The sequence below is a fragment of the Giraffa tippelskirchi genome, chromosome 1 (assembly GCF_054371585.1).
Source record: "Giraffa tippelskirchi isolate mGirTip1 chromosome 1, T2T-mGirTip1v1.2.pri, whole genome shotgun sequence".
NCBI classification, from domain to species: Eukaryota; Metazoa; Chordata; class Mammalia; order Artiodactyla; family Giraffidae; genus Giraffa; species Giraffa tippelskirchi.
Genome location: NC_137275.1, coordinates 44035611 through 44061187, shown reverse-complemented (window position 1 = coordinate 44061187; position 25577 = coordinate 44035611). Strand labels below are relative to the sequence as shown.

At 42.0% G+C, this 25577-nt stretch overlaps 1 protein-coding gene across 16 annotated transcripts in view; it reads right to left on the bottom strand.

Annotated features, from left to right (window-relative positions):
* The window catches only part of LNX1 (ligand of numb-protein X 1), a 200461-nt gene that overhangs the window by 127007 nt on the left and 47877 nt on the right, over positions 1 to 25577 (bottom strand). For 3 of the 16 annotated variants that reach the window (XM_081510394.1, XM_081510693.1, XM_081511082.1), the window contains exons 1-3: positions 24506 to 24649; positions 23603 to 23776; positions 4289 to 4415 (exon numbers count right to left, since the gene is read on the bottom strand). The exons of 1 other annotated variant lie outside the window; for it this stretch is intronic. The gene's annotated coding sequence lies outside the window, so the exon portion shown is untranslated. Of the gene's footprint in view, positions 1 to 4288; positions 4416 to 17541; positions 17638 to 22358; positions 22558 to 23602; positions 23777 to 24505; positions 24650 to 25577 lie in introns of those variants that run through there. 12 more of the 16 variants (XM_081510739.1, XM_081511006.1, XM_081510227.1 and 9 more) reach the window with 10 other exon arrangements.

Genomic DNA, 25577 nt, shown 5'->3' with positions numbered 1-25577 from the left:
ATGGCTTTCATGTAAACCTTTATTCTTTGGAGATAATAGATGGGTAAATCCTATTAACCCACAAAGAGGGATGTAGTTTTCCTTCCAAAAGGTTTTGAAAAGCCCATGTTATTTAGAGGCCCTGTCAGAGAACAATAAATTTGCCACCCACATAAAAGTGAGTCTATGTGGTGCCAGCACACAAATATCAGGATGAGTTACGTACACCAGAGAGTCCACGAATGCTGAGGGTTAGGGGGAGGACACATTTCAGAGTATCTCTCAGATGTCCCCAGCATCGTACAGAATGGCCTTTTAAGTAGTCAGAATCCTAGCAGACCTTATCTTCTCCACTTTAAGTGAGGAATTCAAATCTAAAAAAGGAGACGCTGGAAGCCAGGAAACCCCACTGTTTATTTACATCGCAGAATCCTACTACCCACAGTTCTGCAAAGGACCAGGCATTTCAACTGACAGCACCCCTAGCCTGGAACTCCAAGATAAACAAGATATTAATAATCTTTGTTACCAGCTTCTCCTTCTAAGCCTTTGGGGGCCTTTTGGGAAATCTGTTTTGCTCAGAGAGTCTTCGGTTCTCAATTTACTACTGTCCCCATCATTATTATACCCAAATTGTAGCATGACCTAGGAAGTCTAGCTGTATCCAATATAATAATTGTTTCCTCTAATACTACACAATTTAACACTTATTGAGTGCTTTCTATATACCAGGCACTTTATATGAAACCATTTCAGTTATTCCTCACAATAGCACTGGGTTTGGTAAGTATTCTGTTTTCCAGATGATGAAACTGAGACAAAGAGATATTCAATTACTTATTTAGTTTAATAATTACCTGATGGAACGGGCCCAGATCTGATTGATTCTAGCCACTATGCCTTCCTTTCAAGAAAATACTAGTTGACATTGTGCCAAAGACTATTCTAAGCACTTTAAACATTTCAATTCATTTCAGCTTCACAATTTTCTTGTAGCTGAGGTAAGGTGACGTTAAATAACCCATCCCAGGTTACAAGGCTAGTAGGAGGCGGAGCTGGGTTTTGAACTCAGGGAGATTGACGGCAAAGAACAGGCCACTGTTCTAATGCACTAGCACCATTCCACCTAGAATTCAATAAATAAGACTAATATTTCCTAATGAGGCATATGGCCACTCCCCTGCAGTCAAGCTGACCTACTCAGATAGGTGCACAGCCATCCAGCTTCTGTTGGGGGTCTGGGGATGTGAAACACAACACGTTGACATCCCTTTTGGAGGAAAAGGTAAATATGGAAACTGATGGATGGGGAGGTTGAGGTGCATCTCCAGGTTCCACTGAGCAAGCTAGCAATCAGTTCAAGGTTATGAATCCCTGATCTCAATCCACTAGGCTGTTACCTTGCTCTTGATGATGAAAAGGTGCCTTATCTTTTCAGGATAAGGTGAGACCTGGAGAAGTTCCCAGGGCACTGGGAACATGCCTGCTCTCATGCAATGGCTCAAAGTCATCAAGGCACATGACAGTCCATTAAGGGGATGATCATGTCCTCAAGACCTCCCAGTTCCCCTTCTTCAGTCCAGGGCAGGCTCCTCCTCCCAGGGACTTAGCCCTGAAGCTCACCAGGCTGCAGCCAAGGGTGTTCACCTGCAAGACTGGAGGAGACCAAGCACCAGTCTGCCCTGGAGATAACACAATTGAAAGCAGAGAGGGCTGTCTGCCAAGTCAGATTGCACAAATGCCAACAGAACGTTTCCCCTGAAGCTTGCGGAGACCACATTTTGTGGAGCTGTTGTGGGATGAGAGTCTCGAGGAGGGAAAAGGCAGGAGTAACAGCGTGGCTGCTGAGTCGCTTCAGTTGTGTCCGACTCTGTGCGACCCCATAGACGGCAGCTGGTATTCCTGTCCCTGGAATACTCCAGGCAAGAACACTGGAGTAGGTTGCCATTTCCTTCTCCAGTGCAGGAAAGTGAAAGGTGAAAGTGAAGTTGCTCAGTCGTGTCCGACTCTTAGCGACCCCATGGACTGCAGCCTACCAGGCTCCTCCATCCATGGGATTTTCCAGGCAAGAGTACTGGAGTGGGTTGTTGCCATTGCCTTCTCCAGCGTGGCTAGCAGATCCTAAAGCTGGCCTGGGAGAATGGCAGAAACCAATCTGCCTGGCCTGTTTAATGACACAGCTTTAAGCATTTTCCTCCTTCCTGCCTGTTTCCTTTCTCTGCACCATGAACATTGGTGTTAACTGCCTACAACTAATAACCATAAAAAGAACTATCAGGATTCCTAACAATTGCAACCATGTCAGACCTTTTATCTCAGAAAGGCCAGACTATTTCCTCCAGCAATCTAGATAAATACCCTCAAGAAGGATGGATCTAGCCTTTGCTTGGTACCCACTTGACACCAGGCACTGGCCACTAGATGCTCTATATATGTTACCTCATGTACTTCTCAGGAGCATTTTATATTGTTGGGATTATTAGTTCTTGTTGTACTGATGAAGAAACAGAGGCTCAGAGAAGTAATATAAGGAAGATGTAAATGGAAGAGACTGTACAGTGTTCAATCAAGCCATTTTGCACTTAACCAAGGGATAGAGTTACTACAGGAAGGGAACCACTGTGGGTCTTTTCATCCCTTTGAACAAAACTCGTGTACACATCATCCAACATACCAGTTGCATTCTAAATCACCTGACTCTGAATTCCAGTCTCTGTAATTTTTTTTTCTTTCTTATATCTGAGGGCTTAGTATCCATAGCTTTGTTCCTTTAATAGTCAGGAGCCCTGACATATAGTGATAAAATGATTGGCTTAATTATACATTACCTACTATGCAAAGACCTAACGAACCATGGCCCACAGAGGAAAGGAAATAATCGTGGAGAGGTTTGTGACCTTAAGGTGACAATTCTATCCAGAAGATTTAGGATCTAAGAGATCTTTTTCTCTCTTGTGCTGACAAAACTCTGACTCAAGTGAGGCTACTGGTGAAGGACGAGCAGCCACCACCACCCAAACACAAGGCTCAGGGGAAAAGGACAGACTCAAAGGTCAGCTGAAGAGCAATACAAGCCTCTGAGGAGAAAGCGAAACTGGCAAGTGCGAGGCAGAGTCTCCGGGGAGAGGCAAGCATCTAAGACTAAAGTGTTCTCCATTTGTGTCAATTTATACTTTAGGAGAACTGACACGCACTTTGAATTTCTGGGTGGATGAATATGAATATTCACAGCAATAGCAATTCCTAACAGATTATTCCCTTGCTAACTGAAATCTCAGAAAAACAGCCCAAGAAGGAATCCAGGATGAAATGCCTCCCTCACAGGTTGACTATTCTCCCCCAGTTTTCCAGCTCATCCCAGTAGGGAGCCGGGTTTGTAGATGGTTTCTTCTCCTCTAACAGTATTGGGTGGAGAGTGTGTGTGGCTACTGGGCCATCCCGAACAGAAGTGGTAACAGTCTGTGTGGTCAGGATTAAGAAAACAAAATGGATCCTAGAGGTAAAATTACTCAAGAAAGAAAGGTCCTGGCAGAACAATCTCCTTGGTATATTTGCAAAGAAAAGAAAGAGAGGAAAAAAAAAAAATGGAAGAGTTCTAAAAAATTACATATCAGGCCTGAATTTATATTCTTGTAAACACTGAGGAAATGATCTTTACTTTAGCCAAAGGTCAGCAGACAGCCAACTCAGGGTCTGAATGTAAACAATTCTAATCCAAGTCTGTGAAGTAGTTTTAAAAAGGATAAAGGACAAAGAAAACAGTAGACTTCTCTCGAGAAGAAAGAAGGAAGAAGACTGGAGTGCAGGCTTCAGAGTAAGGGCAATAGAATTTACCTGCCGGAGGAACAGATTTTCAGAGGTGGGGGGGGGGCAATTAAGATCATCTCACAAGTTTAGACAGAAATTGCCTCTGGTGAACGCCGAAAGTAAGGGAAAATAAGTCAACTCTGATTTCAGCCCCCTCCCAACACAGACTATACAGGTCTGCATCTTGGAGTTTCACAAAAAAGTATCCACTCCACCTCAGAGTTTAAAAATAATAATAATCAGTTCAACTTCCCAGACAAGCAGAGGCTGGATTAATGATTAAGAGAAACCAAAAGGATTAAATATCTGACCTGGGAGAATTTTTCTCTGCATCCAAAATGTCAAAGGCATCTCTTTCCTTTCAAAAAGAACTTCTCCTCCTGGGACAAACACCCAGAGCTAAACCATTCAGCTTCTATTTTTCACTCACATTCTTCCTTCAGATCCATCAAGGGTCCACAGTCTAAACACCCAGAGAGAAACAAGCAGGGTTTCAGCTCACCTTTCCAAGTGCTGCCTGGGGCTCTCAAAGCGGCAGCACCCCAGCCGACCTCACGCCTGTGGCTGAGTCCAGCAACTCCTTGGGCTGCCCCAGCAGTAACCGGCCTCCACCTCCGTCCTACAGGTGCCTAGAGGAAGGAGGAGGGCATTGGTCGGTGGAGACCAGGAAATGTGTGACATCACAGGAGCCTCGACAGATAAAACATTGCTGGGACCTTAGTTATTGAAACAGTCAGTAAGTCCCGCCCACCTGTCATTCACCTGCATACCCGCGAGCAGGTAGGTGGCGTCTCTGGGTAGACAAATGAATCAGTTAGAGCAATTTGCCCACTGGAATTTACTTTCTTTCCTGTGCATGGCACGTGTCCAGCCCCAAGGACAGATCTGAATTTCTATGCCTGGTTGCTTCCTGGGCCCCTCCTCCCACCCTTTTCTAATAGTTGCCTATAAAAGAGTTAAAAAGAAAGTTTATTTACTTTTATCATTTTAACAACTTTCAAAAAATTGAAGTAAAGTTGATTTGCAATGTTAGTTTAGTCTCTGTACTTGATTCCATTTGAAGTTCTTACAAAATCACAGCCATACTTCCCTGTGCTGTACAATATATCTTTTTTTCTTATTTATTTTATATATACTGGTTTTTACCTCTTAGTCCCCTACACTTAGGGCTTCCCTCGTGGCTCAGATGGTAAAGAATCTGCCTGCAATGCAGCAGACCTGGGTTCCATTCCTAGGTTGGGAAGAACCCCTGGAGAAGGGAATGGCTACCCACACCAGTATTCTGGCCTGGAGAATTCCATGGACAGAGGAGCCTGGCAGACTACAGTCCATGGGGCTGCAAAGAGTCGGACATGACCGGTTGGACACGACTGAGTGACTTTCACTTTCCCCCTACCCCGTCTTGCCCCTCCCCTTTTCCCTCTCCCACTGGTCGTCACTAGTTTGTTCTCTTTGAGTCTGTTCGTTTATCTTTTAGATTTCACACGTGATAACCTAGGATGTTTAAATACAAAAACAGACAGTCACTTAATGAGAATGAAAAGGAACTGTGTGAAGATTGAATGCTTGGAAAATATCTGAGATTTATTCCCGAATGCTTTTCTGAATGTCATCCATTTGGATCTCAAGTGCTTCTCTGTTCAAATTTAATAAATGAGAGGTGACATTTCAAATTCATTAAAAAAAAATCCAAACATGATGCTTCTTAGCAGTTTCAGAGTCAAGTTTTCAAACACTCCCCCACTCCCTGCCCTAGCAGTTCATCCCATATTCAGGAGATTGTGAACCTTCAGTCACTTCCTAGCTCGCTGGCCTGGCAGCTAGAAGTCACACGGAGGTTACAGTTCATGAAGACCTGCAATTAGGAGCAATTTACATGATTCAGATTGGAATGATAGTACAGTAATAAAGTGGCATTGTCAGCTGGTTAGAGCCAGGAAGGAGGAGTCAGGGTTATTTCTGTCCCAAGCGTGGTGTGTGACCCTGGGCAAGTCATTGTGTTGCCTCAGTTTTTCCAGCAGCAAAAGACAGGAACCCTACAACTCAGCCGGCGCCGCAGCAGCACCTGTGAGGTATTGCGGCTGCCTCTTAAACCCTCTGGCATCTTTCTAAGGATTGTCAACAGCTTCTATCATTGCATTTTAACGTCGCGTATTTCTATGGCCCCAGTCCAGCATCTCTCAACAATTTATTCACTCTCTGGAATGTACTACCTGGGGAAAACATGGGTTCTCCCTCCCAGGTGGATGGCCTACTAGCCCAGAGAGATATACTCTATTTTTTCCCTGGAAGCAGGGGAAAATGTTGAAATTCAGACTTTTCCTCTTATTCTGTCTCCCTCTTCCCTCTCTGTGTTTTAAGTTAACTTTTATTGGCATATAGTTACTCTACAATGTTGTGTTAGTTTCTGCTGTGCTCCCTCTTCTCTTGATACTGTTAATCCTTTGATTTCACATATTCTAACACTGTACTTCTTCAGAGGTTTTTGGATTGGGCTGGTGGGTTGGTGTTTTGACGGAGGGGGTGGGGTGGAGGAAGAAGAATAAATTGGAGTGGGGAGCGGAGGAAGGTGTTGACTCCAGTCTCTATTTCTCCACATTGACTGGGTGCCGCCAGTCATCTGATATCTTGTAAAACAACCAGGGAGGGAAGGAGGAAAAATTCTAGTCACAGGCCCGCAGGGCAGGCTCTGCATATTTCTCATGCAATAGAGCTAGGTCCTCTCCCGAGCTGTCCCTGGCTACTCTAGACCACTATCCCCACTTGGGAACTGCCTGCACTTCGTAGAGAGCTGGAAGCTTAAAAAAAAAATTCCCCATTCACATTTTCATACAATAGAAACTATGGTAGGTGTGGCTACTCCTTTATTATTAACAACGACTACATAAAAACAGAAAGGCAGCAAAGCATTTTATATACCTGCTGGTGTTTCAGGAATAAGTACTGGTCCACAGGTTTGATACTCAACTAAGAAACACCTGCAAAACAGGCTTCTACGCTGGCTTGAGTGTCCCCCGAGACAGGAGGAGGGACAGGGCCAGCTGCCAGCCTCATGAATCATCTAGGCCTGCCTACAGCTGCCTTCCATGTGTGTCAATCACCTTTGAAGGTGGCAGGTCCCACCTAGGTAGGGGGAAGCCACAAGGCTTCCCTGGTGGCTCAGAGGGTAAAGTATCTGCCTGCAATGCAGGAGACCCGGGTTCAATCCCTGGGTTGGGAAGATCCCCTGGAAAAGGAAATGGCAATCTCATGGACAGAGAAGCCTGGCGGGCTATACAGTCCATAGGGTCTCAAAGAACAGGTCATGACTGAGCAGCTAACACTTTCACAGAAGATATAGTAAAAGGAGGGGCAAGATTTCTGGGGAAAGGCATTTTCAGGAAGTGACAACAAGTCCTTGAGGCTAAGGGCTTCACAGACACACAGCATTCTGTTCCTGTGGTTCAATGAATAAAAATTGAGAAAAGAAGTTGAACCAGGAGAGTAGAGATCACGGTCTGTAAAGCAAAAGGAGTGGAGCAGTGTACAAAAGATAAAGGAAAAATAGGCCATTTGACTTGGTGCTCTTGGATTTAGAATAATCTTTGAAGTTTTAAAAAAATCAGTGTGGGCTTCATTTTTCCATCAGGGCTGTTGTGTTATTATGGAAGTATGTCTCAAATACTGGTGAAAAGATATACATAATAATCATAAAAAACTACCATTGACTAAGTGCTTAGCTGGTGCTACTCACTGTTGTGAGCATTACGTACTATTTGTGTAGACAATTAGAAAACCAAGGCATAGAGATACTGAGTACAAGGCCAGCACAGCCAACAAGTGACACTGGGGGAAAAAATGTGGAAAGGTTTTGATTTCATGCTCCCTGGCAACTTCCTGGACACTAATCAAAGTTCTTACCCATGCTCTATTTAGAAGGAAGTGCCTTGTAGAAGTAGTCCTGGGACGTATAGCTTCTGGGAAGGACTATCTCTAATTACAAAAGAATTATTAATCTGGTTTATATGTTGAGTATGTAGATGGATACATTTATACATGTATTTGTGAGAAAACACACCAGAAAATCCATCATCCCTGAGTGCATTCTCAAAATCATATTTTGGAGTCTGTCAAACCAACCCCAAGAAGGGAAAGCCAACTTGAGGGGCCCCTCCAGAGGGATCAGTTGTAACTCTCTATGACATCTTTTATGGTTATCTCTCTCCAAAACTTTAATGGTCTATCCCTTAAAATCTGCGAATGTTATCAGAAGGGGCATAAGAGCCTAGAACTATATACAATTGAATAATACAAGACGATGTAAAATTAAGTTCCAGTGCAACCACTACCAAGTTAGATAGTTTAGACCAGGTTTGGCAAGTACTAGACACACACTGCTCCTATATCATTCTCATCATTATTACTAGAAGGCTGTGGTGCCCTTCAGCTCAGAGGTAACCTAGGAATCTTTAAGACAGAGGTCCAAGCACAGCAACAATTTCTATCCTTGATTTGAGAGTAAGTGGGAGGGATAATCAGGAAAGGATAAGATTGGTGTTGGCTGGTGTCATTAGGCAAGATTTCATGGAGAATGGAACATGAATTAGACCTTGAAGGATATGGGGAGATAGTTGAGAAGGGCAGACAATCCAGGCAGAGGCCTTCCCTGGTGGCTCAGTGGTAAGGAATCTGCCTGCCAATGTGGGAGAAACGAGTTTGATCCCTCATCCAGGAGGATCCCACATGCCTTGGAGCAACTAAGACCATGTCTGCAGTAAGAGAGAGAAGCCACCACAATGAGAAGCCCATGTATCACAGCTAAAGTGCCCCCTCCCAGTCTCTGAAACTGGAGATAAGCCTGTACAGCAATGAAGACAAAGGAAAAAAAAAAAAGCCAGCAGACAGCAGGTGGAGACAGGGGTGATCACAGCCTGTGAGGGCTGGGGAGGAAGGTGTGAGTGGAAACAAGGGGAAAGACAAGACAATAGAGTGTTCATCCTGCTGGGGTGAAGAGGAGCCATCCTCTGCTCGGTTTGCATGGGAAAGGTGGACCAGATGATAAAGAACTTCAAGGGCTGACTCTCCAGGTCTTCACATGACTTCTGGCTACTTCTCTCATGATGATTAAACAGCAAAAGGCAGAAAGATAAAAAGGAATGGAGGAAGGAAGGAAGGGAGGGACGGAAGGGAAGAAGGAAGAGAGAAAGAAAGGAAAAGAAAGGAGGGAAAGAATGGAGGAAGGAGGAAGAGAGGAAGAAAGAAAAAAATTCAGCATCTTGGGCATGGGTCATTTATTCAGAGCAACAGTACTTTCAGAGTTGAGTTAAACTTCCATGATATGTCATCTCAGCTCCCATGTGATCGTCTTTCTCGTTAGAAGCAAGCCTCCTTTGCAGTCAACATATCCTGTAAACTTTGTTCTTTGGAGAGACGGATGGAATGCATTAGAAAGCTCTCTGAACTCAAGGTTGGGCCTGTCCTAGTTAGGCAGCCAGCTCACTTGGGCTTTTTGATTAGTCTGAATTCTTTTATGTATCTTGACAGGGAAATCTATGGGGGAAAGGAGGTCTGTTTTCAAAGCTCTTTCCTTCTAGATCACCACAATGAAGGTTGGCATTCTCAAGGATTCTTCCTGGCAGAAAACTATTGTAAGACATTCCTGGCAAAGAACTATTGCTAAGACAGTACCTCAAAATTCGTCAGAATTACTTTGCCCCTGTTGGCTTCCTTTTTTTTTTCATAGCATATTTGTAGAGTTGTCTAAGATGACTGAATGCCACAACAAAAGCGAACAAATTCCATCTGATTTTAATAAAATGCTGTATACTTTAGCTGAAGGTATATAGCATTATGAGATGGAATTGCTGTACACATTCCATCATGTTGGCCTCAGTTTCTTTTTTGAACTAGCTTAGGAGGAGCCTGGTAGGCTACAGTCCATGGGGTCGCTAAGAGTCGGACACGACTGAGCGACTTCACTTTCACTTTTCCCTTTCATGCACTGGAGAAAGAAATGGCAACCCACTCCAGTATTCTTGCCTGGAGAATCCCAGGGATGGCGGAGCCTGGTGGGCTGCCGTCTATGGGGTCGCACAGAGTCGGACACGACTGAAGCGACTTAGCATAGCATAGCATAGCTCCAAATATTTCATTGGTTAATTACAATTACTTAGCATGATATGAGTAAACAGGACCCAGAAGGGCAATTACAGAAAATAATAGTAATAATCACAAATATCAGCTGATGGGATAAATGCCATCTGGTTCTGTGTATGTGGAAGAGATGGCATTTCTCTCACGAACTCACAGCCCATGTGTTGTCTGGTTTGCAGATGAGCTTCTAGGATACTGGATGGATTTACAGTTTGGGGGCAGACACTGCTCCGGGTTGTGTGCTTTGGAGGTAAGAGGGAGTACATTAGCCATTGGAGGTGGCACGTATTTTGTGAAGATTTCCTCCATGGACCTGCAGCCTGTGCATTCTTCTTTAGTACAAAAAAAAAAGACTTCATCATTGCTCCCTCTATAAATGTTACAAGGCCTATATTCCACAACTGTAAATATCTGTGTTTATATGACTCCATTCTTGCATAAACCAAGTGGGTTATTTAATTTTTTTGCTGATGTTTGTTGATATTTTGCAGGTTGTTGTGTCTGTCTTTCTTGGTTCCTTCATTTGTGTGTTAGCTGCTCAGTCATGTTCAGCTCTTTGCAACTCCATGGACTGTAGACCACCAGGCTCCTCTGTCCATGGAATTTTCTAGGCAAGAATATTGGAGTGGGTTGCCATTCCCTTCTCCAGGGGATCTTCCCACATAGCTATTAAAATTGACCCAATGCGTGTGTGTGTGTTACTTAGTCATGCTGGACTCTTTGCAACCCCATGGACTGTAGCCTGCCAGGCTCCTCTGTTCATGGGATTCTCCAGGTAAGAATACTGGAGTGGGTTGCCATGCCCTCCTCTAGGGGGTCTTCCCGACCCAGAGATCAAACCCAGGTAGCCTACATTGCAGATAGATTCTTTACCATCTGAGCCATGAGGGAAGCCCAACTGACCCAATACCATATGTCGAAAGTGTAAAATGTTGCCTCTCCTTTTGAACTTTGACCTCATTCTAAGGGAGTCCATGTCCTTGTGGATGACGCCTCTACATCCTTGACCCCACCAACTCTAAGGACATTTACCTCTACTCCTCTGAAGCTGCCCATTTTCAGGGCTGCCACTTGGATCTTCTTGTCATCCAAAAATCTTTCATTTCAAAAAAATCTGAGAATGTTACTCTCTTCTATATTCTTTTAACTGTTCAGATTTTCCACTCCCCTACTCAAATTTTGCTTTCCTCTCTGAATGGATTGTACTCCTGGTTCTTGACTTCTGGAGCTCACCCAAGAATATCACTCTCTTCTGTTTTCACTTCAAGCTTGTCTGACCCAGATCCCACTTCCTTGCCTGCATCCTCAACTTCCCAACGGCCTGGCGGAACCATGGCTCCAGGCTTCTCTCTTCCTATAAGCATGAGGGTTGGAGCCACTGTATCCATACATCTGCAATGCCAGCTTCTCTAGCTGGTCTCTTCAGCAGTCCTGGTCCACCATGTCTCTTCTCTGTGGTCAGCCCACCTGCAGTCCATTTGCCTGGCCTGGCACACCAGGCTTTTCACAACCTGGGCCCTGCCTGCGTATCATACCTCAGCAACATCTCTACATCCTTTCCACCCCGACAGAATACCACCCATGCCCCAGCCCCCATGCCCTAGTAACCCTGTGTTAGAGGGGTCTGCCCTCACCCACCCTCCCCCCTGACGTTTCCACAAGAAAGTGGTTTCCAAAGAAAACTCCAGCCATACTTCACCCTTCACTCACTCTGCCCCCTGCAGGTCCTTCAGTGGAAAAACAGGAAAGAACAATGGGCCAGCTCAGCTGCGCTCCTCCCTTGGCTGTCTTGGAAGTTTTCCTCTGCTGTCCATATGCTGAGTCTTCCCAGCGCAGGCTTCTGTATGAGAAGGCATCATGCCCAGATCTGCCCGGGCTGGGTGTCTTCAAGCTTTTTTTACCTTGTTCCAGGTCTTGTTCTCCAACTTAGCTATTACCATTTGAAAGGTGATATTTTGGCCTCAGTAATTACTGTTAAATTTTTCTCTAATTATTCCAAACTCAGGTGGGAAAGGGAAGCACTGTTTGTTGGGGTCTCTCTTAGATACTGAAGAAAACCTGAGTGTGGTTCCCATAACAACCAGTGTCTCTCACTGCTAGGCTCTTACTCATGCAACACCACCCTTATTCATCTAGCATCACCTGGATTGAGATCGTGCACTTTTAAATGCTCTCTTACAGGATCCTGGCAGAAACCCCAGGAGCTAACTCTACTTAACAGGTGAGGAGACCGAGTCTCTTAGAGGTAAAGTAACTTGTCCAAATTGCCCAGTGGGTTACAAGCAGACCCAACACTCAGGTATTTCTCCTCCCTCAGTTCAGGAAACTCCTACTCCATCTTCAGGGCTCAGCACAAGTGCCACCTCCTTTATAGAACCTCTTCTCACTTTCCCGAGCAGACATCCATGCCTGTGCTGTGCTCGCTGTATGCCCTACTCAGGCAGTTGCTCTCTTGATTGTAATTTTTAAGATAGTCTTCTCTCTAGACAGTCAGCTAGGGAACATGACTTCTCATAGACCTGCAGGACTTGGCCCAGTGTCTGGAAGGAACACAGCCCAGTACCTTCAACAGACATTAGTCATAAGAACTAAAGATGACTGTAAAACCAGTGGGTGAATGAGGGAATTCTCATTGTTAGGTTACATCTGGAAGGATCCCTCCCTTTTCCTAGGAGTCTAAGCCTATGGACTTTACAAAGGAGACTAACTTTATTACATTTAATTTTCACAGTAATGCCACAACCTAGACCTTCACGATTCATTCATTCAGATATTCAAAAAACGTATTAAACACTGTTGATGTGCTAGTCACTGTCAAGGATGAGAAGAATCTCAGTTTTCAGGAACTCCTCATTCATGAAGAAGCAGAGTTAAAGACAAAGGATTAAAGCCCAAGGTGGAGATTGCCAGGTATTCATACAGTTACAGGAAAGAGGAAGGGTGGCTTGTTTCTTCTCACTTAAAAGATTTAAGTTGTTAAAAACTTCTGCCCAAGTTCGCCCGACTGGTAAATGACAGAGCTTACACTGGGGTACAGGTCCATTTTAGCGCCCGTGACCTTCCCAGGCCCACATGGCCTTGCCCTGGCCCTTTGCCAAAAAGGGGTCCCATGAGAACAGGGGCCCATCGTGCCTCTAGGTTCGCTTCAGAGAACCTGAGTTTTCTTGGTGGTGGTGGTTTAGTCACTTAGTCATGTCCTGCTCTTCTGACCGCATGGACTGTAGCCCATCAGGCACCTTTGTCCATGGGATTTTCCAGGCAAGAATACTGGAGTGGGTTGCCATTTCCTTCTCCAGGGGATCTGATCTTCTTATACCTTAATGATTTTCACAAATGTAGATGTGGTTTATCTTGAGTGGGTAGAAAAATTGCACCTCAAAAGTGGTCTTGGAGTTTCATGCCCACAGTCAGGATTGGCTGGTACCGTGAAGAACTTGAAAAAGACCTGTGTTCTCGTGTGACAGTAACATCTAGTTAGACGAATTGAAATTCCTTTCAAGTGGAGTTGACAATGTCAGTAAACCTTTATTAAAGATCCCCACCTAAAACTTCAAAAGCTTTCAGTGTTGCATAATTTAAGTCCCACTTAATTCTACTTTCTGTATATTCAATCCTCAGTGAAGAAGACCAAATGACCATTTTCTTCACAAAACCTCCTTATACTTGCTGTCTTTTATGTTGTCTAATAGAGTGTTCTGTCCAGGCCCAAGAGCCCAACTTCTTCAAACTTCTTCCTGATAAAGTTAAAAATTCACAATAACTAGTAACCTACAGTGACTCATAGATACACACCCAAAAAGGCCCAATAAGAGATGGCATGGAAAAGGCAAAAACAAGAGGCAAAACATGCTGCTGGTCCCTTTGGGTGTTATAAGCACAGAAGAAGCCAACTGTCTAGATGGAGAAGTGTTTTCCTTCGCAGTGAAATTCTTCCTCCATCCAAGAGAGGGCAGGTCCTCAAAAACAGGGTTCACTGCCAAGAATCCTGTCCTTCAGTTCTCCAAAGTCAAATATAAGAAAGAATATCTTGAAAACCACTCACCATTAATGCAGAGACAGCTGTTAATCTTCCAACAGAATCTCAGCAAGGGGCAATTCGTTTGGTTTTTCTCAAATCACAAGCAGGTAAAGATTTTCCTTCTCAACTTGGACAATGAACTTGGATGACTGCCTCTCTTTTTTGCCCTTCTTAGAGCTGAATTTCCCTGGGTACCTGCCACTAAGCCACGATGAGGTGTCTGGAGTAAGTAAGGGCACTTCCTTGTGGCCGTAGAGCCACAACAAGGTGGAGCCATGGACACAGGCTCAGGTGACGTGGACAAAGGCATTTCCATGGCCAGTCCTGGTACTCTGACCCTAGGAGCTGCTGCTCTTCCCAAGGCCAGCACAGAAGCTACACTTCCAGTCGAAGTTTAGATGATCACAGAGTAATGAATAGTTTCCCCTCCTACTCTCCCTCACCAGTTATGAGAATTTGGAGTTGTTATCACCGTCAACTTATCCTCGTGTCCTCCACCCCTGGGTGGCTCATCTAATCCTGCACTGGAAATGCTGACCTCAACTGCAACCAAGTGGCCAAAGTATAGGTGAGACAGCAGGAACTCATTCTCTCTAGGGTATGAGAATGTCTGAAAGATGCCTCCATTTAATTTTCAAATCCATTCAGCTTAGTTCCATGAACATTTATGGAGAGTTAAGAGCTAGAAGCAGTGTTAATAACCAGCCTGGGTAATAGAGGCCCTGTATCGCTAAGTTCCCCATTTGCCCTGTTGTAATTTGAGGCTTTGTCAATATCAGTACTGGCCATCAGCCTAGGGTAGCTAGACTGGTCCTTCCAGCTCAGCCTGTCCCCCTGAAGCAGCATGATCCATGTGGAAAGGGAGAGGCTGCCCTTCCAGCCCTTTCTCCCACTTTCTCTGAATTGCCCCAGAGGCTGACTGAAAGCACGTCTTTGGCAAGTCCTGCCACAGGTGTATTCCCACCTCCATGTTGGGTGACTCTCATTAAAGTGTCTTCCCAGGGTGGCCAGTCCTTCTCGGTGACTTGGCTGCACCTCGATCAACACTGATCATGTTTTGTCCACCCATCCATAAACTCACAGCTGTGAGTTTGGAGTGTGTGTGGCAGCCAGCCAGGTGTACCTCAAGATGCTTATTCCTCAATGTCACGTTGCTGTAGGGTTTTGGCAGAGGGGACAGCAGTTATGTTGGGCATGTCCTGTCCTCATCTCTGCCACAAGAGAACACTGCACACATTAACTCCTATGAACTTGAAGCTGGAAGAAGATCTATGACTCTTTTGGTCTCTCCTCTACCCATCTTAAGGTAGCATCTTCTCCAGAGTAAGTGAACCAGGAACCACATGCCAGAGTTCACCAACAGGTCTGTTCCAAGTACCAGTCTTCTCTAAACCAAATGTTCTAAACTGCTTGCTATTATTTCTCCCTGTCCTGCTCCACCAGTCCCTCTCCTACAAATCTTCCCTTTCTATAGCATCCGAATACTACCTACTCTCTTCACTCCTGCTTAAATGGCTGACTTCTATCAGCACTGTTATCCTCCCCTGGAAGCGATCATATGAGATTTCATAAAAAAGCAAAAGTAGGTCCTCATTGGGAAGCTGTAGAATTCTGCTGGTGTGATGGGAAGAGGAACAGGGTGAGAAACAGCAATCAGGGTCTGTTAATGCACATGCCCAAAGAAATGGAAAGGAAGTTACCCTCCATAGTGATACAGGGATGGCTTCAAATATAACAAACTACTCTGTAGTCTGTGATTGTGACACCACCATTAGGAGTTAGTCTGGGTCTTGTGAGAAACAGATGCCGGGATGAGGGTAAGCACGCAAGGACTTAATTAGGGAAGATACCTGTATGAAGGATAATGGAACAGGAGCTGAGAAAGTCTGGGAAAGCACATGGAAGAGCTTAATCATGTCTTTATTGAATAGATGGACAGATGAATGAATGAACAAATTGGGTTGGCCAAAATGTTTTTCCATAAAACTTTTTTGTCCAATTAAATATAGTTGGGAAAGGGAAGGAGAAAGGAAGCATCTGGGTACAAAATGATATGAATTAGCAGAGTTGTTATTAAGTTGTAGGCAAGGTAGGTATTCAGCTGGTGTCCACCATGGGGCTGCAGTGGGTCCTTACTCCTAACATCTCTAATGATTGATCAGGTCTATCCAGACTGGTTGATGCTGTACTGATTATTAAATATTTTGAAAATCATCCCAATTATATGGATGATCATATTTGCCTAGAATATTTGGCAACATTTTCACAAATGGAAAGTAATTTATTTCTGATGGCCATTCAGTGCAACATGGGGCCACCACACATATTAACAATTCTCACAGATGGTGGTGGTGCTCAAATCAGGGGAAGTCAGGGGAGCTGCTCAAATCCATTTGTTTTTGGTGGAGGCAATTTATCACTTGAGGCTATGTGCATTCCAAGTTTCTGATGAGCTGCTGATTTTTGCTCTACTCTCCCTAGGAAAGAATTTATATTACTTTTCCCTCACCCTCCCACTAAAAACATATAAGCAACCACTGCTGGTGGACTTCTTTGTTCTCTTATCATAAGCTCAGGATGTCCTCCTTAAACTGAAGAGTGTTTGAAGAAAAAATAAATGGAGACCAAATGAAATGTGACCTATTATTAAAGTTTTTATACTCACAACATACTGAAGTAATGGGGGTACTTGGGGGCAAACTGATGAGCTGTCTAGACTTAAGCAGAACTAGCAGAGCCCATGTGGATATAGGAGCTAGAGAGAGGGAGACTTAAGACAAAGGAACTCACGACCCTCAGAGTTTGTACCAAGGACTCTGAACTCTTGTGGGAGGTGGTACTGGGGTTCAGGCCAAGTTTAACTAGAGCTCCAAAGGGCATGTGAGCATACTTCATATCCAAGGTGTACTTAGGCTAGCTGGATTTGTTGTTTCTTACACCTGAAATGAATTATAAATATCAGTCCAAAGGCAGAGACAGACTAATTTTTCTTTCATTTAATTCCCCAAGACTGAAAATCTGTGTTCATGTCTGGAATGGGGCTGAACCGCTTGGGTGGGAAATAGCAGGTCATGGGTTACTTCTTCCAAGAAAAGAGAGATGCACGAGCAGGAAAGTTGGAAAGATGATGCTTTGGAGGTACAGAATTCTGAGGGAAGTGACATGTTTTCTAAGTTTCATGTTTTCTAAGTGACATGTAGCATTTAAACTCCCCTTCCAGGGTAATGGAGTGGTTCATTTTCTGACATAGGACACAAGCTCTCTTTCTCTGAGTTCTAATCATTGCTTCTCTCCTGCATGGTAATGGCTTCACCCACCCCCTGGGCTTCCAGGTGGAGTTAGTGGTAAAGAATCTGCCTGCCAATGCAGGAGATGCAAGATATGTGTGTTTGATCCCTGGGTCGGGAAGATCCCCTGGAGAAGGGAATGACAACCCACTCCAGTGTTCTTGCCTGGAGAAGCCCCATGGACAGAAGAGCCTGGCGGGCAACAGTCCATGGGGTTGCAAAGAGTCAGACACGACTGAGCACTACTACTATATGACTATACACCCCCTGAAACACATACTATCTCTAGCTCGGAGTCTGCCCTGGCCCTCTGCTTACCTTTGGAAGTGGCCCCTGTTGGTAAGCTGTTTTCAGTGATTGGATTTGACAATGGCAGAGTAGAAGGTAAGAGAAAGCCTTCCTCATGGTTCAGGTCTATGGAAAGAAGATAAGAAAGATCAGACTTCTCATGAGCAAGGAATAAAGCCTAAGGCTGTAGAGGAATATCTTTAAAATGCTAGAAGGGGAAAATTGTCAATCCCAAATTCTATAGCAAATATGAAGGGAAATTGAGACTTTTTTCAGAAAAACAAAGACTTAGATCATTTATTACTAATGGACATGAACTACAAGAAATTTTAAAGGGATTTCTTTAGGCAGAAGGAAGATGATATGAGACAAAAGCTTGGACTTATACAAAAAATGAAGGATACTGGAAATTGTAAGAATGAACTGACTACAGAACTCAGTATACTTAATGTCATTTTGGGAACACATCTGTAATCCAATCTGATTACACAGGCTACTTAATTTGTCTGAACTGCTCTGAAGGAAATCCAGCATTCTAAAGTATAAGGAGAATGGTTATTTATGTATGATTTGGGAGAAAAGGCAACTTAATTAGGAAGAATGAGACTGAGACTAAGTTTATTAAAGGGCAAAGAAATTTTAAAATATGCATCAAATGTAAAAAATAAGTAATAGAGATAAGAAAAAATTCAAGGAAGTAAAATGAGCATCGAAAATCTAAAGAAGAAAAAAAGGATTACGTTTTAAAATCTATCACTTTAATAATTTGAAATTTAAAATAGAACCAGAACGATGTTTTGATAAGGACTTCCCTCATAGCTCAGTTGGTAAAGAATCTGCCTACAACGCAGGAGACCCCGGTTTGATTCCCAGGTCGGGAAGGTCCCCTGGAGAAGGGATAGGCTACCCACTCCTGTATTCTGGCCTGGAGAATTCCATGGACAGTCCATGGGGTGACAAAGAGTCGGACACAACTGAGTGACTTTCACTTTCACTTACAATATTTTGATACAGAGCCATCCTTAAAAACACCAAAAACTTAAATAAACCCAATATATCTCTTTCGACTGTATTGGGCAATTCCGTAGAAAAGAAGAAATAAGGACATATATGAACTGACATATATGAATTCTTTTTGTTTACAAAATTAATTATATAGCATTTGGTATGTGCTAATTTCTATTCTAAGTACTTAAGAATATTAAATAATTTAATTCTCTCAAAAACCCTATGAGGTAGATACCATTATTATTTATATATTACAAACACAGTCAAGGTCATAGGGTAAGTTCGAGATTGAAAGTAGACATTTTACCATATTCTTTGCTTTTAATCTATGTGCCATACTGCTTCCACACACAATAACTGGAGAATACCCTACATTTCAAATATAGATAATTTTCAGTACTTTTTATATGTCTATAGAACATTTATAAAGACTGATCGTATAGCTGGCTACAAAAAAAAGCTTCAGAAATTCAAAAATTAAAGATTTTATAGGTCACATTATCTGATCCTAATTCAATTAGTAAGAAGAAAATTATCAAAAGATGACCAAAAATTGTCTACTTGAAAATGAAGAAATAGTTAGAAAACAATTGACTTGAAGAAATCAAAAGGGAAATTACTGACCTTCTTTCTTTAAAATGCGAGAAAGAGCTGGAGAGAGGGAGACGTAAGACAAAGGAACCCAGGACCCTCAGAGGATCCAAATCTTCTACTGTAATTTCATAGAATTGTAGAAATTTTACAGTCAAAAAGCCTTTCTTGTGAAAGAATAAATATGAGAAGAAACTAAGCCTACATTCTAAGAAATTAGAAAAATAACAATAAAGAATGATTAATAAAGGTAAAATCTTAATAGAAAGGAGAAAAGTAATAAAGTATATAAATAAATTTAAAATCTTATTACATTAAAATTCTATCTACTTGATAAATAATCTAATTTTTTAAAAGAAAAAAAAGCAAAATTATAAAAGATCAGAAAGTGGAAAGATCAAATATTAAAATGACCAAGAGTATTAAAAGAGAATATAATTTAAAAGTTTATGGCAACAATTTGAAAACTGGAGAAAACATTGGGAAAGAAGAGGAAAAATGATCTATTTTTGCAGATGATATGATTGTAAACTTAGAAAACCCAAAGGAATCTGGTAAAAATCTCCTAGATTTAAGAAGAGAATTTTGTAAAGTAGACGGATCCAAAAATATGCAAAAAACAAAAATCATTAATTTTTCTCTACTCTAGTAATAAAATAGGAATGGAAAAAAACATTCAAAATCAACCCTTACGGAATACTTAGATATAGATACAACAAAAAAAGGAAATAACAAAACATACTAAAATATGTATGTAAAATGAGAAATGGACAGACATGCTATATTTTTGGATGAGAAGACTCAATGCCATAAAAATATTCCCTCAAATTGTGTATGTATTTCACTAAAACTCACAGCAAGGTGGGTATTTTGGTTTGTTAGGCTTTGGCAATTAAATAAGATGATTTTATCATTTCTGGAAAAAAAATGAAATACTGAAGAAAAGGTCAGTAATTTTAGAAAAGTAAATATGGAGCAGAGACTTCCTCACCAGTTATTAGAACTCTCTAGAAAGCCACTGTATTCAGATAAGTACCTTGCTGCTGCTAAGTCGCTTCAGTCGTGTCTGACTCTGTGTGACCCCATAGACGGCAGCCCACCAGGCTCCGCCATCCCTGGGATTCTCCAGGCAAGAATACTGGAGTGGGTTGCCATTTCCTTCTCCAGTGCATGGAAGGGAAAAGTGAAAGTGAAGTCGCTCAGTCGTGTCTGACTCTTAGCGACCCCATGGACTATAGCCTACGAGGCTCCTCCGTCCATGGGATTTTCCAGGCAAGAGTACTGGAGTGGGGTGCCATTGCCTTCTCCGGATAAGTACCTTATTTGATCCCAATTTTATTGTATGTCTAAAGGTACAAATACATGAGTAAAATACACCAGTAAAAATATAAAGGTAAAGCAAAGCTCTTGCAAGAAAAAATCTAGATTATATGTACTATATTGTGCAGGAAAACTCTCCTGATCAAAACTGAGAAGTCAAATGCTATGAGAGAAAAGGCAGGCATATTTGACTCTAAAATTATAACTCTAAAGGCAAAGCTATTGTAAAAATATCATTGACCATAGTAGGTTTGCAGAAATACATATTGTGTAGGTAGTATATTTCATTTTTATACTATACAAATATTTATTATAATTTGACAAGAGAAACAAGAACAAACAAGTAGGAAAATGGGCAAAGCATATGAATGGGCAATTCGTTGAAAAGCAAATCCAATGGCTAAGATACATGGAAAGATGTTCAAGTTCACCCAAAGTGAGGGGAAGGCAAATTAACAATGAGATATCATTTTATACCTACCAGATTTTCTAAAATTTAAAAGATCTGAACCACTTCTTGCTGGCAGGGTTGTAGGAAAGGGATCACTTTCACGGTCAAAATGAGAAATGCTATAGCCTCTTGGGGAAGCAGTACCGCAATACCTACTAAAATTTAAAATACACATACTTTTCAGGCCAGCAATCTTCTTCCTGGCTAACACTCCAATAGATGTAGTTGCTAGAACCTAAGGACTTATATAATGTGTTTTTTTGGAAGGGGAGGATTGTTTTAGTTCTTTTTTGCAAATTGTCTCTGAAAGCTACAATGTTTCTGGCAATAGGAGAGTGATTGAATAAACTTTAGGGGAGCCCTGTGTTCGAACAACAGGGCCATCAAAAAGAATTCTGCTAGTTGACAGGAAAAGTTTCAGAAAGTATTGTTGACTGAGTAAAGCACAATGCAGGAAAAAGAAGGGTAATATTTTTCTGTTTTTGTAAAACAACGATCAGAAAGTGCATGTGTGTCTAGGCATTCGTTTGTATATGACTATACAGTCATCAGTAAAAATAGGAAAGATACATATTAGATTATTAATATCGATTATCTGTGTAGGTGGGTAGGTTGGGAATTGATACATATGCATTTAAGAGAAGAGGAGGCACCAAGTCTATAAAAAGGAAAACAAGCAAAAAGACCACCCACACAACCACACACTTATGTTTAAACTGATCTCATACATGCATTTGTGAAAATACATGAATGTGTATTGTTCAGACATAAAGACCTCACCCAGCCAGTTTGAAGGATTCTGTCTCCCTGATAACTTCTTCCTTTCTAGGAACACTGGTTGTTCCGTTTGTACCCCTGCACCGACACATTCCCCAGGAAAGAATTTCTGCTTCTGGGATTCCCATTCTTAATCCAAAGACTTACAACATGCAACCCACTCTAGTATTCTTGCCTGGAAAATCCCATGGACAAAGGAGCCTGATAGGCTACAGTCCATAGCCTTACAGAGTCAGACATGACTAAGCGACTAACACACCCCTCTCTCGACATAGTGTCTCATCTCAGAAACAGCACTCAGAAAGGCTCCAGCATCCTTCTGGAAATGCATGTCCTTTGGGGTTTCTACCTCTGTTTCTTTTTGTCTATACTTCCTTCTGTGAAATGACTCCTAGGTTAACCTTTGTAACTAAAGCAAACGACATGATTTGGGGCCACTTCTCTAGGAGTGTCAGGCCACGGTTCTCTCCCCACAACAGAGAAGCAGAAGGTGAAGGTACTGGAAAATGACCAGTTGCTCTTCAGATCATCAGTCCAAGAACTTTAAAGTTGTCTAAATTGTGAACTTCTTCAGCATCAAATATGAGGTAAAATACAAGAAGCCAAGAAAACGAACTGGAGCTACTATTAGTCAGCCTACGCTGTTGACTGCCCCCTGGGTGTGTACAGAATGTTTACTAGTTTTACATTCCGTGCTCACATCTGTCTGCCTCCCTCCGCCTCCTCGTGGTGGAGCAATTTCCTTCACTTCAAAAGAAGCTCCAGGTGCAGGGAGGACCCCAGGCTGTGGCCCCGCCTCCGAATCTGGCTCCTCTTCTTAATGAAACATGTCCTCTCTTCATCTTATCCCAAGTTGACTTCTGGAGCTATTCCTCAATGCATTCATCCGCTTTTGAACTCTGAGAGTGAGAAAGAAGTGTAGTTTTCTTTCTTCCTCAAGTCATTGACCCTAACTTTGTCATGACATTTCAAATTGATGAACTGCAGAAACAGGAGGAATAATTATGCATGCCACTAAAGAGAACATGACACAAGTTAAAGAGAGGTGAATGGGCTGTGGGAGATTAGTCTTAGGCCTTTAACTTTTGGGGTGGTTTGTTATGCATAAGTAGTTAACTGATGCTGTGTCCAACCCCTTTGCAATATGATATGCTTCTCCCAATGAGAATTAGGGACCATGTCCTCACCCCCATGAATCAACCTGCTCAGGCCTCGGGATGTTGTGGGAGTTCCAGAGCCTAGGCACTGAGAGGCTTGGCAGCTTCCACTCTTACCCTCCTGGGACCCTGAGAGGGCCATGCTGTTTAGAAGCTCAGGCAAGTCTACTGGTGAATGAGAGGCCTTTGGAAGAGAAGAGAGGCTCTCACCAATGGGCAGCACCAACTCCCTGATGTGGGAGTCAGGCCATCTCGGACCTGGCAGCTGAAGGCAGGCTCATGAGTGATCTCAGGCAAAATCCACAGTGGAAGAGCTCAGCCAACTCCCAGAATTATGAGAAATAATAAAGGGTTGTCGGTTTAGTCACTGAGTTTGAAGCAGTTTATCGTAACAGCAATAGTGATGAAGATAGAGGCTTGGATAGTTTAACTGAGTGTCTATCTTTTCTTTCTCTTTTCTAGTGTTCTGTGTATAATGGGGCTCCTTTTAAATATTTTTCCTTAGAAATCTCAGAAAATACATTCTCTTCATGGATACAAATAACTCCTAAGTACCACGCATTTTAAAGTTCCTTAGAGACAGAAGATTCTAAAGGCAGGCACTACATCTTACGTGTCTGCTCTTCAGGATCCCATACCCAGAACAGCATCATATGACCCATGGATGGTCAGCATGTGTTGACCAAATTAAGTGTCTCATGAGACACATGTTGCTGCTTTCATCTCATTTTCTTAATGTTTGCATGTGTCACTGAACAAATGGTGACTTGTGGTTGATTTGGCTTACCTGGAAAGCCCTGCAGATGATCCCTTGTTGCTTCACTTTTCCACATAGAAAGTTCTCACAGTTGCCAGTCTGGAAGAAGTGAGCCTGTCTCCACTTGGTGGAGGAACTGATGTCATTGGACAAGAGTGTTCTGACTATGGGCTTCCCTGGGAGCTTAGTTGGTAAAGAATCTGCCTGCAATGCAAGAGACCCAGGTTCAGTCCCTGGTTGGGGAAGATCGCTTGGAGAAGGAAATGGCAACCCACTCCAGTATTTTTGCCTGGGAAATCCTACGGATAGAGGAGCCTGATGGGCTATGGTCCATGGGGTCACAAAGGGTTGGACATGACTCTGACTATAGTTACTGGTGGCAAGAGCAGCAGCTAAAGTTTATTGGCACTTATCAATATATCAGTCATCACACTATTCACTTTATATAAATTAGCTAATTGAGTTAATTAGTTCATTATTATTTCCATAAAGCAACTGAGGCACAGATGGACTAATTTATCTGCTCAAGCTAGCACAGTTGCATGGTAAAGTCTTAGCTTTCCTGCTTTTAGCAAACATTCTGGCTCTTTGTAGCTAAAATGGTTATAGCAGAAAGGTTTAAACTAAAGAATATTAAACATAGTCATTTATAAAAGTTATCTAACAAGAAATCACCTATAAATGACAATCCTCAAAGTTTTAAATATCACTGTACTTCTCATTAGTCAAAAACAAGTATTACTGACAGCATTACTGCAGTTGTACACAGAAAGTTTTAAAACATATAAACTAATACAAAAAATAGTATTATATGAGAACTTGGCTTTAAAGGTATTTACACTATTTTGAAGTGACCAGCCTTATAAAATGAAATGACCAGAGAATAAGACAAGATACAATTTAAAAAAGAGCAAAGCATTTCTGAGACCTCACCTCTTGTAGGGAAGAATCTGAGTCGTATTTCAAAGCTCCCTGTTTCCTCGAAGCAAAACCACAGCTTTCATGTTTGGATGTTACAGCACTAAAAGATGGCTCAATAGGCCAGACTAACCTGTGTTAGCAACTAGAATAATCTCCAGAAAAGAAAATTTACTTTGGGATTTAAGATGATCAAAACTGATTACTTTTCAAGAGGCTTAGAAACCCAAAGCTGTAAACACAGCTGGGGAAATACTTGATTGTGGGTCCATAAAAACTCCAGTGAATAATCTATCCTTCAGCCTCATGACGTGGACACTACACCACATACGTGAACCTATGGGGAAGCAGTAAATATTTTTATACAACCTTGTTTGTGAAGAGAGGAGAAAAATGTATAGAGACATGCCCACCCACATCTTTGATGTGTGTAAAGTAAATATCTTACTTGTTTTATTGAAGTAAAGACTAAAGGATTACATTCAGCCCAGCAAGTAAATTGTAGCACAGGAATATTATAACCAAACTTATAAAAATTGGATTTATCTTCTCAAAATTTAGAGTGCCAATAGGATTATTTTTATTGGATGAAAAATCACTGTTTTACTATTTTTTGACAAAAAGTTAATAGAACTGGGGCCAGTTTTCTCTATATAGGATAATTTAGACCTTTCTGTCCCTGAGAGGATAAACATCTATTAGTATATATTAACAATGAATATCTCTGGTAGTATGATTAGGAGTGTTGGTTATTTACTTCTCTTTGCTTTTTGTTGTTTTTGAAATTTTTCAAAAGAGCATATATTATTATTTTCAAAAGCACATATATAAGAGCATAGTTTTATAATAAAAAATTACAATTTTTAAAAGCAATCAACCTACTTAACTTACTGACATTTGTGCAATATTTAAACAATTTGCCCTTAATTACTTTGCCTACCAAATAAATCCTTGTCTTCAGTTTATTTAAAAACAATTTTCCCTTCCCAAAGAATTCTTACGATCAATTTTCACTGATATCTAGAAATTTATATCCAGGCTAAGAAAACTTTGACACAAGACTTGAGCCTTGAAAAAAAATTAACTG